We start from the raw sequence: 13,637 nt of genomic DNA, 5'->3' as shown, positions 1-13,637 counted from the left end.
TTTCATTTATCTACTTATTAGAGAGAGAGAGAGAGAGAGAGAGAGAGAGAGAGAGAGAGAGAATGAATGCACCAGGACCTTCAGCCCCTGCAGACAAACTTCAGGTGCATGTGCCACCTTGTGAATCTAGCTTACATGGGTCCTGAGGAAGTGGAGTCCTTTGGCTTTGCTGGCAAGTGCCTTAAGTGCTAAGCCATCCCTCTAGTCCCGCAACTGTGTTTTACCAAGCTAGTCATGTATCCTTTCTTTCTTTTCATTTTAAAAATATTTTATTGATTTATTTGCAAGGAGAGAAAGGGAGAACACCAGGGAGACTAAGCACTATAAATGAACTCCAAATGCATGCACTACTTTGTGCATCTGGATTTTTGTGGGTACAGGGGACTCAAACCTGGGTTGTTAGGCTTTTTAAAAATTTATTTTGATGAGTTATGGACATACTTAGTATGTAAACACTACATGTTGGCACAATCCTTTCCCTCATTCCTACCCCTTTTCTGAAGGGTCCTCCTCATTGGGGATGTAGATTATCCCCATAGGAATTGTGAATCATGCATTCTTGGGGGCAGCAGTCAGTTATGGAGAAGAGACAATGTCTCTATGCATAATGTCCCAACTTGTGGCTCTAATAATCTTTCCTCTGCCTCTTCCACAAAATTCCCTGAGCCATGTTGGGTGTGTTTTAAGTCTACTTTAGTGATGGCCTCATTAGGGGCCTCTGGATCTACGGTTTGGTAGGTGTTGAGTGTCCTCAGTGTCTGTCTCCTTCACTCTTGTGCTGGTATCAGGTTCACTGAGAAAGCAGCACTCTTCCTCATTTCCCAGTTCCTCTGTGGTTTCAGCTGGGGCTGAAGTACAGTGTGATGGGTAGTTTATCTCCTTAGGTCCTGTTCCCGTCTGAAAAAGAGAAGCAGAATCTCTAATAGAGAGTGAAGTTGGCACATGTTTAATGGGATAACCATTGTTAATTTAGAGAGAATTTAATGGGTGTAGACCCTCTTATAGCTCAAGAATAGTGGGATCTTGACATTAGAGTGCAAAATCATTATCTGGATATGATCCTGACTTGTTTCGCAGTTTTGGATACGAGTTCCTTTCACTGAGCAGATCTGTTAGTCAATCTAAGAGCAGTTGATTCCCATTATCACTGTGTGCCACTATTGCACTTCTGTGAGCATTACATCAGGTTGCTTGCTTCTGAGTAGCTTACACCTCAAGTTGCTCAGAAAGATGTTGGCCACTTTCTCCCAGTAGCTCATGTAGCACCTTCCAGCACTAAACCAGCTAACTGTCTAGGGACTGGCTCTCTTCTGGATTCCAACCAGGTCTCTCCATGTTCTGTGCCAACAGCATATGGTGTCTTCAGCAATAGGGTCTTACCTATGGTGGGTAATCAAGTGCTCTGACAGAGGTGTGTCTTGTTTTGTGGAACCTTGTAAGTCTTTCTGATCAACAGCTCATTGTGGGTGCTAACCACATCTTGGAACTGAGTTATAGGCCAGCACCAAGTGAAAAGAAAGAAAAGAAAAAGAAAAAAGAAACAGAAGAAATTTAAGGTTAGGCTTCACCTCACCCTTTCTAGGGCCTTTCGATTCAGGTGGCCTCCCTACAATCCTGTTGAAGGTTTAACCATTTAGTCTATATTTCAGGATGTAGGTTTCTATGGTACCAGTTCAATTTGGTTTCCTTCCCACTCTTCTCCTCTCCTCAAGCCTATCCTCCCTATTGTTCAGGCCTTGAGATGCCTGTCAGGTATGTCAGCAACTCATTCTGATCCAGGTTAGAAACTGCAGATAAGTGAGACTATGTGATGATTGTCTTTTTGTAATTGTGTGATTTTCTGAGTATGATTTGTTCCAAATTCAACAATTTTTCAACAAAATTCATTGTGTCATTTTTTTTCTTACTGCTGAGTAGAATTCTATCATATAAATATACCACATTTAGGTTGTCCATTCATCCAATGATGGACACCTGGGTTGATTTCCAGTTCTTAACTATTATGAATTGAGCAGCTATAAACATGGTTGAGCAAATACCTATGAATGGAGGCATGGAGCTTTTAGGGTAAAAGCCTAGTAAGAGAATAACTGGGTCTATTGGTAACTCTATATTCATCCTTTTCAAGTCTCCATATTGATTTCCATAGTGGTTGTACCAGTTTACATTCCCACCACAATGAATGAGGGCCCCTATATTTCCACATTCTTGCCAACATTTTTTTTTCATTTGATCTTTTTTTTTAATGTTTGCTATCCTTACTGGGGTAAGGTGGAAGGTCATGGTTATTTTAATTTGCATTTCCCTGATGGTTGGAGATGTTGACAATTTTATTAAGTGTGTGTTTGCCATTTGTGGTGGTTTGAATAGAATAGATGGCCCCCAATATATTCAGTTATTTGTAGTTTGCATCTGCTGGCTACCTGGCTGGAGGCAATGTCATTGGGTGATCTTAAGGTGTGGTGGTGGGTTTCTGATTTCAATCTAAAGATATGCAAAGTGTGCCTAGCTGGAGTTCCTGAAGTGTGCTGTGGCTTTTGACCTTTAGGCTTGTGCTTCTCTCTCTCTGTCTGCTTGGGCCTGAGAAGGCAGGCCAGCTTCTTCTGCCATTATGGAACTTCCCCTGGATCTGGAAGCTTCTGTAAGCTTCAATAAATATCCCTTCCTCCATAACTGCCTGGTCTGGAAGTTCATCTCAGTGAACCTGAAGCTGTCTGATACACCATTTATATTTTTTCTTCTGAGAAATTTCTATTCAGTTCTTTGCCCCATTTTGTCAGTGTTTTTTTTTTTGTTGTTGTTGTTTAGGTTTTTGAGTTCTTTGTAGATTCTAGATATTAGGCCTCTGTCATTTGTATAGCCGGAAAATTTTTTTCTCCCATTCTATGGGTAATCTGTTGGCCATGCTTATTGTTTGTTTGTCTTGAAGAGACTTTTCAGCTTCATGAGATCCCAATGGTTGAGTGTTTAAGTTTCTGAGCTACTGGGGTTCTATTTGGGAAGTCTTTTTCCAATCTTATATCCTCCTATTTTTTCTTCCAGTAGTAGAAGAATTTCAGGTCTTCTATTGAGGTCTTTAATCCATTTGGGCTTTGTTTTTGTGCATGATGAGATGTGTAGCTCTAATTTTATATTTCTACATATGGCTGTCCAGTTTGTCCAGCACTATTTGCTGAAGATGCTGAATTTTCTCCAGTCTAGGTTATTGGGGCCTTTGTCAAAGATCAAGTAGCTATCGTTACTTGACCTAAGGTCTGAGTCTTCAATTCTGTTCCAGTGGTCTGTGTTTCTGTTTTTATGCCATTATCATGCTGTTTTTGTTGCTATGGCTTTGTAATATAGCTTTAGATTGGATATGGTGATACCTCCAGTGGTGTTTCTTTTGCTGAGGATATGCTTCAATATCTGAGGTCTGCTACATTTTATATAGATTTTGAGATCATTTTTCCCAACTCTGTGAAGAATGATGCTGGAATTTTTATTGTTATTACACTGAATCTATATATTGCTTTTGGTAAGATTGACTTCTTTTCTAATTTGTATCCTTTTTCTTTCTTTCTCCTGTCTTGTTGCTTGGGCTAGGACTTCCAGTACTCTGTTGAAGAGCAGTGGTGAGAGTTAGCACCCAAGTCTTGTTCCTGATTATCATGGGAATTCACTGAATCTTTCCCCAGTAAGTATTATTTGGGCTTTACGTGCTTTATATATAGCTTTTATTGTGTTGAGATATAAACTGTCTGTGTCTATTCTTTCCAACGTTTTGATAAAGAAGTTATGTATTTTGTTGAATGCCTCTGCATCTATTGAAATGATCATGTAGTCTTTGTGATTAAGTTTATTATGTGGTGCATTATGTTGACAGATTTCCATATGTTGAACCAACCCTATGTTCCTTGGATAAACACTATTTGATGTAGTTGGATAATGCTTTTTATGTGTTATTGAATTCAGTTTGTGAAGGTTTTGTTAAGGATCTTTGTGTCTAAGTTCATCAGAGATATAGGCCTATAGTTTCCTTTTCTTGTTGTATCTCTGTCTGGGTTTGGTATTAGGGTGATGTTAGCTTCATAAAAGAAGTTGGGGAGCTTTCCCTGCTTCCCAATTATGTGGAACAATTTGTGTAAAGTTGGATTTAGTTCTTCCATTAAAGTTTGATAGAATTTGGCTGAGAAGCCATCTGGTCCTAGACTCTTCTTTTTGGGGAGGTTTTTGATTACCTTTTCAATCTTGATGAGTGTGATAGGTTTTTGTAGGAGATTAATCTTCTCTAACCTGCTTGTGTACAACTAAAAATAAATGCATATGTATAAGTTTATAAATAAGAATATTTATGTAAGACAAATTTTTTGGAGCTATTTTTGTTTGTTATGGCATATCACTGCTGTGCATTTTTCTCACCCCCAAATGGAAAGTTTTAATGTGAACTGAAGTAATTTACTCAATTGTTTTTAATGGTTACAAAAAGGTTTTTCTGTGTGGTCACTCATATACTCCTTCAAGAATAAAATTTTGCCCACATATCTCTGCTCTATAAGTAGTCTTTTTTTTCCCAAAGTGAACAAATTTACCTTCTGGATGTAGGTGACTGACAAAACTAAAAGGAAAAATAGAGAAGGGTTTCAGTACTTAGCTTAGGCCTGAGTTCCATCTGGAACATGAATTTTGAGATGATAATTTATCAAAAGATTAACCTTTCTTTGACTGTCTGCAGAGAGTTGGGGAGACTTGCTCCACAGGACTTAACACTTATGACTGTCTTGTAGAAATGGTCTCAAGAGACACATTCAGAGTTATTTAGAGAAGGCATCTCTTCTGTGTGCTTAAATACATTGAATTGGAGCAGGCAGAGTAGCGTCCTCCCAATGAAAGCTTATCCGTGATGTTTGTTTCAATAGGATTGAAATAGTTCCTAGTAGGAGGGTAGAGGGAGACTCATGAAACTGGCAAGAAGTTTACAAGTCAGACAAGACCCCTCTCCCAGGTTACATGAGCAGTAAATATGGTATGTATAGGGAGTGCACTGGTGCAGTATCTGCCTGCAGGCTGTACAGGGAACTCCAGTGATGCAGTTTTTGTGAGTTTTCACCCATTCTAACATGAGATTTTTTTCGTGAAGCACCTGCTTTTTGAGTCATCCATGTAATATTTCCTAAGGTGGAAAGGCTGTGATCCATTTGTTTAGTCCAGAAGCAGGGCACCCCTATACAGCATCTGCAAAGAGCAGTTGGCAAATAACATGACTCTGTAGCTTCAGAAGAGCTGCTGGCCATAGGAGTGTCCCAAACTTCCTCATCCAAGGTTGAAATGTTCCCAAATGTAAGGAGAAAGTATTCGGGGCACATAATAAAAGTACCAACTGCCTTCCTCTTTTTAAGAGAGCAACATGGGATTGGGAGTGAATTCTATTGCTTTGACTCAAAACCAGTGTGTATCAAGAGATACAGTCTTAGAATGGGAATGGAGAGATGGCTTAGTGGGAAAAGTGCTGCACAAATGTGAGGTCATGGGTTTGGATTTCCAGAATCCACCAGGGCAGTGACACACTCCTATAATCCTAGTGCTAGGGAGAAAGAGATGGGATCTCTCAGCTCACTGGCTAGATAGTCTGGCCAAATTAGTGAGCTTTGAGTCAGCATGAGACCCTGTCCCAAGGAAAAGAATGGAGAGCCATGGAGTGGAGTGCCAGATGTCAGCCTCTATCCTCCATATGCACATGCATACATGCGCACTTGCATTCACAGGCACACATGTGCCCACACATATATGAACACATACATATGCATGCATACCATACCTGACCCCCCCATGCCAAAAATTAAAAGAACAGAGTATTTTAATTTAAGCCAAAGAGCTATCTGGGCAGGAATAGTGCAAAGTTATTATTTCCCAGTTTTCTGATTTGGCTCTAGAATGAGGGCTCTTCAGCAGACTGCCTCTGGTTGAAGTCCAGCTCCAACAGCTATAGCTATGTGAGCTTGATCTTTCCTTGGATCTTTCATCAGTGCAGTGGGACCAGTAGCAGTAGCAAATAATGGCAATTAATAAATATTCACTTCATAGTGAGATAGGATGTGAGAATTAGACCAAAGCCTCTAGTACTATGCCTGATGCTTATTAAGTGGCCAATCCATAGAGACCGTTCAATAAATGTCAGCTTTTATCATTGTTATTATAGAAATAGCCCCCATCCTTGTGGTGGAACATAAGGGTACTGGGAGCTTGAAGAAAGGGAGGGGTGTGAAACTCAAGAAAGACTTCTCATTCCTCTCTCTCTGGTTCTGTCCACTGGGGTATAATGTGATCTATAAACTCTTCTGTCTGTTGACATGCCAGCAAATGATACGTCTCGTTTCTCTGATCTACTTAGGTTTTCAAGCTTAATGTAAGGACCCAGGTGCTGGAGGATCAGAGCCGGGAGCGAGTGAGCTGTGGCTTGGGGCTGCCCTGGCCTCCACAAAGCACTGCAGAGGTTAATAAATAAAGCATTTACTCAGAGGAGCAGGGAAGCCACATCGCGTGCAAATCCACACCAGTGGCTGAGCTTCTTCCAGGTTGAAGTTAATCATAACTGACATGTTAGAGTAAAACTACTTTATAAAATCAATACTAAATTTACAACCTTTGACATCCAGGGACATCAAAGATAAGGGGAACTAAGCCATGGAGTGAACAGTTCTCAGGCTCTATCAGTTGCTTTGGGGGAGGAGAGACGTGGGAATCCAGGAGTCCACATCATAGAGTGTCATTCTCATTTCTGTACCAGCATCCTGACATCAATAAAAACATTACAAAAAAAAAAAAATCACACAGATGTTTAACCACAGACAAGAAAGGGTAACAATGAGAAGAGCTCCAACCAATCTAACAGAGCCCCACAATCCTTCCCAAGCTCACGGCCTGGATTCTTTGAGAGAGACTACAGTAATAGGCAGACATCACTTCAGCGGCTGACACATCTGCTGAGGACCCTGAACAGCGGTGATGCTCAGAGGAAGCCGCTGCTCTCTAGTCCCTCTGTCTTTACGGAGGCTCAAACATGCAAAAGGACAACAAGAAGCAGGGTAAAACTTCCAAGGTCACCTCCAAGTGAGAGTGTGTCTGTCAGCTGATTCAGTCTGGTGAGAACTTAGAAAAAAAGATGATTTTCTGGGTTTTTCAATATTTCTACTTATCACACTTAATTTTTTTGTATTTATATACAAGGAGAGAGAGAAAAAATGAATAGGCATACTAGGGCCTCTTCCACTGCAAATGAACTCTAGACCCAAGTAACACTTTGTGTATCTGGCTTTTTATGGGTACTGGGGAATCCAATCTAGGCCATTAGACTTTGCAAGCAAGTGCCTTTAACCACTGAGAAATCTCTCCAGCCCCATTTATGACACTTTTAAGAAAATGGCCACAATTTAATTCTTGCCATTGCCTACTTACTCACTCCTTCCACCCCACCTTATCCCTGCTTCTGCTGCTCCCTGTCTGTTATGTATCCTTCAGAAGAGAATTTCAAAGATTCTGCCTGGTGGCTATTAGAGATCACAGTGGTCTTTGGGGCTGGATTTTTGATATCATATAAACACAGACACATGAAAAGTTGCCCATCAGTAACATTCCATTGTCATCTGCTTCCGAATCACAAAGATAATCATAAATCATTTTCTCATTGTAAAGTTTCACTAAAATGAACTCACTCTGTGGTAGACAAGCACAGGGGAGCGGTTAGCTATTCTAGACACTGTGTGGCTTGAGGAGTAAACACACCTTCTCCTAATAATGTACTTAGCAACTGGCCAGGAACCTGGGATCCCTGAGCTGCAAGTACACACCCCCTCCAAACAATGACTTCCTTAGCTATTATTCATCATCAGTATCCATTCAACTATGTTCTTAGATTTGGATCAGCACAGCACGGGTTGTTTAAACTGGTTTTGGGTACATGGGTAGTAAGAAAACTATGTCCTTTAAGTTAACTTTTAGGGAAAAATCCCTATTTCTCATCTTGTGCCTGTATATAACTGACAGTACATATGACTAAAATTAGAACATACATAGCAGAAAAAATGTTATATAACCCAAATCTGTCAATCAAACTATAGCACTACTCAAACTGCACCTCTGGAAGCTGGTCCATCCTCCCCTAAAAATCCAGACAACAATTGGGTCTCTTGGATTCTCTACTTGAGTAGCATGCTGCCCCTTTGACAGTATATAAGACCTTTCCTATTGCTTGTTTCTTAATGAAATTTCTTGCTTTACTAGTTGTATGGGCCTTTTAATTCTTTGAGTACATTGCCAGGAACCTGGAAATAGAGAAAGAGAGACAGAGAGAGAGAGAGAGAGAGAGAGAGACCTTTTTAACAACCCTAAGCAAGCAAGCAGGTCCAAGATCAGGGAATATATAGCCATTTCTAAGTCCTGTTGATGTATTCTATGTCCTGTGGTCTGAGATACAATAATTGAGAACATCGAGTGCCTACTTGAGCATGGTGTAAAAAAATTGGGGCAAAATTGGGGCTGGAAAGACGACTTAGTGGATGAGTGTTTGCTATGCAAGAATAAGGGCCTGAGAGGGTCTGATTTACCCTAAATTCAACTCCTCGGCACCCTTATATGTTTATATACAACTGGGTTTGGCCATTCACATCTGCAACCCCAGTCCTGTGGGGAGCAGAGATCAGAGAATTACTGAGGTGTACTGACCAGCCAGTCAAACCAATGAAACAGCAGCTCCAAGTTCAGGGAGAGACTCTGTGACAGTTACTTTCTTATTGCCGTAGACAAATACCTGACCAGAAGCAGATTTGAGAAGGTGAGAATTTATTTCAGTTTATAGTTCTGAGACAGAAAGAGGAAGCCAGGAAGTGAATGGATGGTGAATGCACAGCTAGCTTTTCCCTTTATATACTTTAAGAATCCAGCCATGGAGATGGCTCCACCCACAGGCTGAGTCCTCCTTCCTGATTCCACTAATCTAATCTAGAATTTCCTTCAAAGATATGACCAGAGATTTGTTTCTTTTGTGATTCTAAATCCTGTCAAGTTGGCAACCAGAGATGAACCATCACAGACTCCTCAAGGAAACCTACATATGAGTGACAGAAGATGACACCTGATATCTTCTCTGGCCTCTGTATGTGCATGCATAGGGCATGATGCAGCACACCTCTCTCTCCCAGTCTCTTAATGAGAAATAACTACATTGCTTTGATTGGAATGTGAACTCTGAGCTTCTAGGAGAGGGTCCCACATACAATATACTTATATTTCTTGCTGAATGAATGGATTATTTCATGGTAAAATTGTGGGAGGAAGGAAATGCATGTTTAGGGTTTCATCTGTCTGTGCTGGCATTGTGATAAGCCCTCTTATACTTTCTTACAACATTTGTGCTTTGGCAATTTTAATTGTAGCTATAACAGTTTAAAACAATTCAAAAGTTCAATCTTAGACTTCTTCAAGACTGACTGGGCTAAAATAATTGTTATCAGGGCTGTACTCCATCTTGCAGATGCTACAAAAGAATTCCTTGCCTTGCCTTTTCCAGATCCCAGAAAGCAGTTGCATTCCTTGGCTCATGGCTTCTGCCTCCATCTTCAAGGCCAGCGGTGGTAATTCAAGTTCTTCTTACACTGCCATTTCTATTTTCTTTTTGTTGTTGTTCCTGTTTTAAATTGTCACATATCTTAGTAATCACAACCTGGAAAGGATCTCCACTTCTACAGGTCCATATGATTAGATAATGCCCAAGACAGTTTTGCATCTCTAACTCCATATGTTACAAAGTCTCTTTTTCACATAGGTGCCAGAAACTGAACTGTGGACATTTTATGGGCCCTTATTCTGTCTACTGTAGCTTTGATAATGAGATATTATTAATCTAACTATACAGAAGAGAACACTGAGTCTCAAGGAAGTGAAGTATCTTGTTTCGGATCATGAGCTATGTGACATTTGACACTCCAATCTAGGGCATCTGCCTTCAAGGCCTAGACGCTCCCCACTGTGCCAAGCTGCTAGATCGCATGGGGGCAAGATCAGAAATATGAAGAGGTATTGCTCTCAGAAAATGCAAGGCAGAATTAGGAAATCAAATTTCATGAGACATGCTTCCATTTAGAAAGTTAAATTCAGTCCTCTCCAGAAGCTAGCTCAAGAGCAGATAGTTAAGCCTGTGGCTTAGCTGAAGTAGCATTGTTTCTCTCTGGACCTCAGGGACCCTAGAGACCCCATAGTCTATGTTGTCCTGTACCAACTGGGGAAGAGATTTGCTAGATGAATTTTGACTAAGCTGAAAGGAGCCATTATGTCTGTCCTTCCTCCCTGACTCTTTTGTTAAAATTGGAAGCATAACCCAAAGGCATACACACAGCCTAGGGCTTGCTCAGTGTTTTGAACTGCCAAGAAGCTGATCAGGCACTGTTTGTTGGTATTTGTTACTGTGAAATAAATTAGGTTGTTGTTTTGTGTTTTGGCAATAATCGGCTTTCCATCACTTTGGCACCTGATGCAGGAAAAGTTCTTGGCCATGGGAGCTTTCCAGGTACTTATTCCAGGTAACTATTATTAGTTACAGCCTATTCTACCTGTCTGAAGGAGATTATACACACACACACACACGCACACACACACACACACACACACACGTACAAATAACATGAAAAAGATTGGCATAAAATTTATCAGAAAGAAATTAGTGTGAAGTGCTAGCTTATAACACGAAACCATTAGGGAACATACTTGCTTACATCAAGAAAGGTGATTTGTGGGACTGGGCTTGATGGAAGCCTCTGTCAGACATTAGTCAGGAACTGTCCTAATAGTTGATGTTCAACCCTTTTTACATTCTTGTAAGGATAAAAAAAAAATAAATCCAACCTTTGTGAATTTCATTCTCTGGTGCTAATAGGAGAGAACAGCAATGACATACCATGAGGAAAAAAAAAAAAATAAGGATATGATTTACAAGTGAACCAGATGGTTCCCATCTCATCTCACTGGATTGTTACCTTTTGAAGAGCTCTTTTCTGTGGATTACAAAGAGAGTGTAATCATGTCAGAAGTCTCCAAAGAGCTTCATAATGAACCCTACTTACATTGTGTTGACACGGAGAGTGACTATAACCATGATCTTCACATCGTGATGTGGGAGGCAGGTTTACTGAAATTATAGCATAGGCCTAGTAATTCATTTAGAAACATACTTTTTTTAAAATGATCTTTATGCCCACCAAAAGCCCTCCCAAAGCAAATATGCTTACAAATATGGGGGATTGGTTATATTAATAATGAAATCAGCATAGTGTAACTCATGAAAAACAACATTTTGTTGAGTTTTTCCCAGTTTCGTTTCATATCAAATTAAGAAGCTAAGTAAACTAAACATTTATATGACTGACTCATACTGTGCAAAAAATGTGATCACAGCTTCATATCACAAAACGATTAAGTTCTGTGCAAGTAATTTCCTCTCAGCGTTTCCTTTCCTCATTTAAGGTTTCCTTCTTCACCAAAAAACATCAAATTAGGAAGCTTAAATGACTGAGGTATTAACACTCCCAGGGGAAAAATGATTGCCTTTCGGGTGGGGAAAAACCAGCTTTCCAGCCCACCTCACTGAGGTAAATACTTAGAAAGGAAAGGAGCAGAAGGACTTGGGAATTGTTGTTACATTATTTTTTAATAGTATTTTTTTAAATTTAGTTTAAATTTATTTCAAATTCTTTCCAGTAGTGTGCAATTTTTTTTTTTTAGAAAGCTCAGAGAACAAAATGGCCAGAGCATTTTATCTTGGAAGATTGGGTTTGTAGGATTGTGTTAAAGTAACTCCTATCTATTTTGAGTATGATAAATCACATATGGTTCAATTAGCATTTCTGTGAATAAATGTAGCATTTCCCTTTATGGAATCTTTGTTTAATTTTGGTTTGCCTAGTTGATTGTCATAATACTTCTGAATAAAAGTAAAAATTTGAAATTTTACCTATCTTTCCAAATTCTATAGCTAGTTATCAATGCATGGTGTTAGGCAAGGTTGATGTTAACAAAAGTGAAAGATGCATAATGACCTCCTCTCCTATGACAGACAGACCTGGCATACCATGTTCTTCCTATTCCATCATTCTAGGCAACCATTATGAGTTAGTGAAGGTAGGCATTTAAGTTGAAATCATCATGGGGTTTTGGCTGTAAAGCTTCAGATATTTTCACCAAAACTGGAGTTAATGGAGACAATAAGGGCTTTATAAAGTTTCTAGGGCTATGAGAGTCAGCCTCATGCTGACCCTCAGGAATGACTCCCAGTATATTATACAGATGAGACATGGAGAAACTGTTAGCTGCTGCCATCAGGAGTGGCAGGAGTGAGGATGCTACCATGGAGCAGTGTGTGGTTCCAGAGCACATTGCTGTAGCTGCAATCCAGAAATCAGAAGCTGGGAACAGAAAGCTTCACCTACCTTTCCTGCCTGCCAGCATATAGGAAGCTGCTGAATGGATGAGGTATTTGGAGTTCGGCTGCTTCCTAACTGGCTGCTTCACAAGAAACATGAAAAAACTTACTGCTGGAAGACATCCCAAGATTCAAGGAGATTTGATGCTTGACGTGGAGGCCATGAAGCATGATCATCCTAGCGTCTGTGATTTCCTATTTCAGCAATTCATTTTGCTCAGGAACTTAATTTTTTTCTAACATTTATTTATTTATTTATTTATTTGAGAACGACAGACACAGAGAGAAAGACAGATAGAGGGAGAGAGAGAGAATGGGCGCGCCAGGGCTTCCAGCCTCTGCAAACGAACTCCAGATGCGTGCGCCCCCTTGTGCATCTGGCTAACGTGGGACCTGGGGAACCGAGCCTCGAACCGGGGTCCTTAGGCTTCACAGGCAAGCGCTTAACCGCTAAGCCATCTCTCCAGCCCCAGGAACTTAATTTTTAATCTGGAGCAATTTGATATTGCTGGATTACTTAGACCTTGGCATCTACTGGCTGTGACTGTCCTTCACACAAGAAAGACATGTCCTATCATTAATCAGTTTCTTATCTGAATGACTAGGGAGTAGTCTGTTTCCTGTGGCGGCTTGCTGGCATTCATACACAGCTAAAATGAAAATACATATGAATATATTACCCAAATATGAAAAATCAGGCCACAAAAGAAATTCTTAATTTATAGTTGATAGCTTCATCTATATATTTCTGAGGAAAAAAATTGATTCAAAGTTAAGCAAAAGTGAAAGTAGTTTGACTTGACAGTTAATTTACTACAGGTGTAGGTAAGATATTTAAGTTTTCTTAACTACACCAACTTTTATGTACTAATATTTTTCATTGAGCATGGTACTCCACAATGATAGAATTGGAGTGAGAAAATTACAGTTGTTTTTTTTTTTTTGTCATGGGGACAAATGGAATTCAAACACAGACTTTTTAATTCTCAATAAAATTGCTTTGTATTATACTAAAGAAGACCAATAATTATCTTTCTGGAGGAATATTAGTATTAATAATGTATAACTAGGTTTTAAATATATTTAGAAAATATGGAATGCTTAAAATAGTCCTCATAATATAATATGATATAATAAATCTTAAGAACTTAATTTCATCTTGTAATCTTTTTTTTTTTTAATTTATTTGAGA

The 13,637-nt window shown here is 39.6% G+C and overlaps 1 long non-coding RNA gene across 1 annotated transcript in view; it reads left to right on the top strand.

The window, feature by feature from the left end:
- Window positions 1–3,581: 3,581 nt before the first annotated feature.
- Window positions 3,582–13,637, top strand: part of LOC123462265 — a 174,516-nt gene continuing 164,460 nt past the window's right edge. The window contains exons 1-2 of the long non-coding RNA XR_006638177.1: window positions 3,582–3,673; window positions 9,542–9,605. This is a non-coding gene — a long non-coding RNA (uncharacterized LOC123462265). The remainder of the gene's footprint in view (window positions 3,674–9,541; window positions 9,606–13,637) is intronic.

The sequence above is a fragment of the Jaculus jaculus genome, chromosome 7 (genome assembly GCF_020740685.1).
Source record: "Jaculus jaculus isolate mJacJac1 chromosome 7, mJacJac1.mat.Y.cur, whole genome shotgun sequence".
Classification (NCBI taxonomy): domain Eukaryota; kingdom Metazoa; phylum Chordata; class Mammalia; order Rodentia; family Dipodidae; genus Jaculus; species Jaculus jaculus.
The sequence above is the reverse complement of the archived record's forward strand: the minus strand, read 5'-3'. Positions and strand labels throughout refer to the sequence as shown.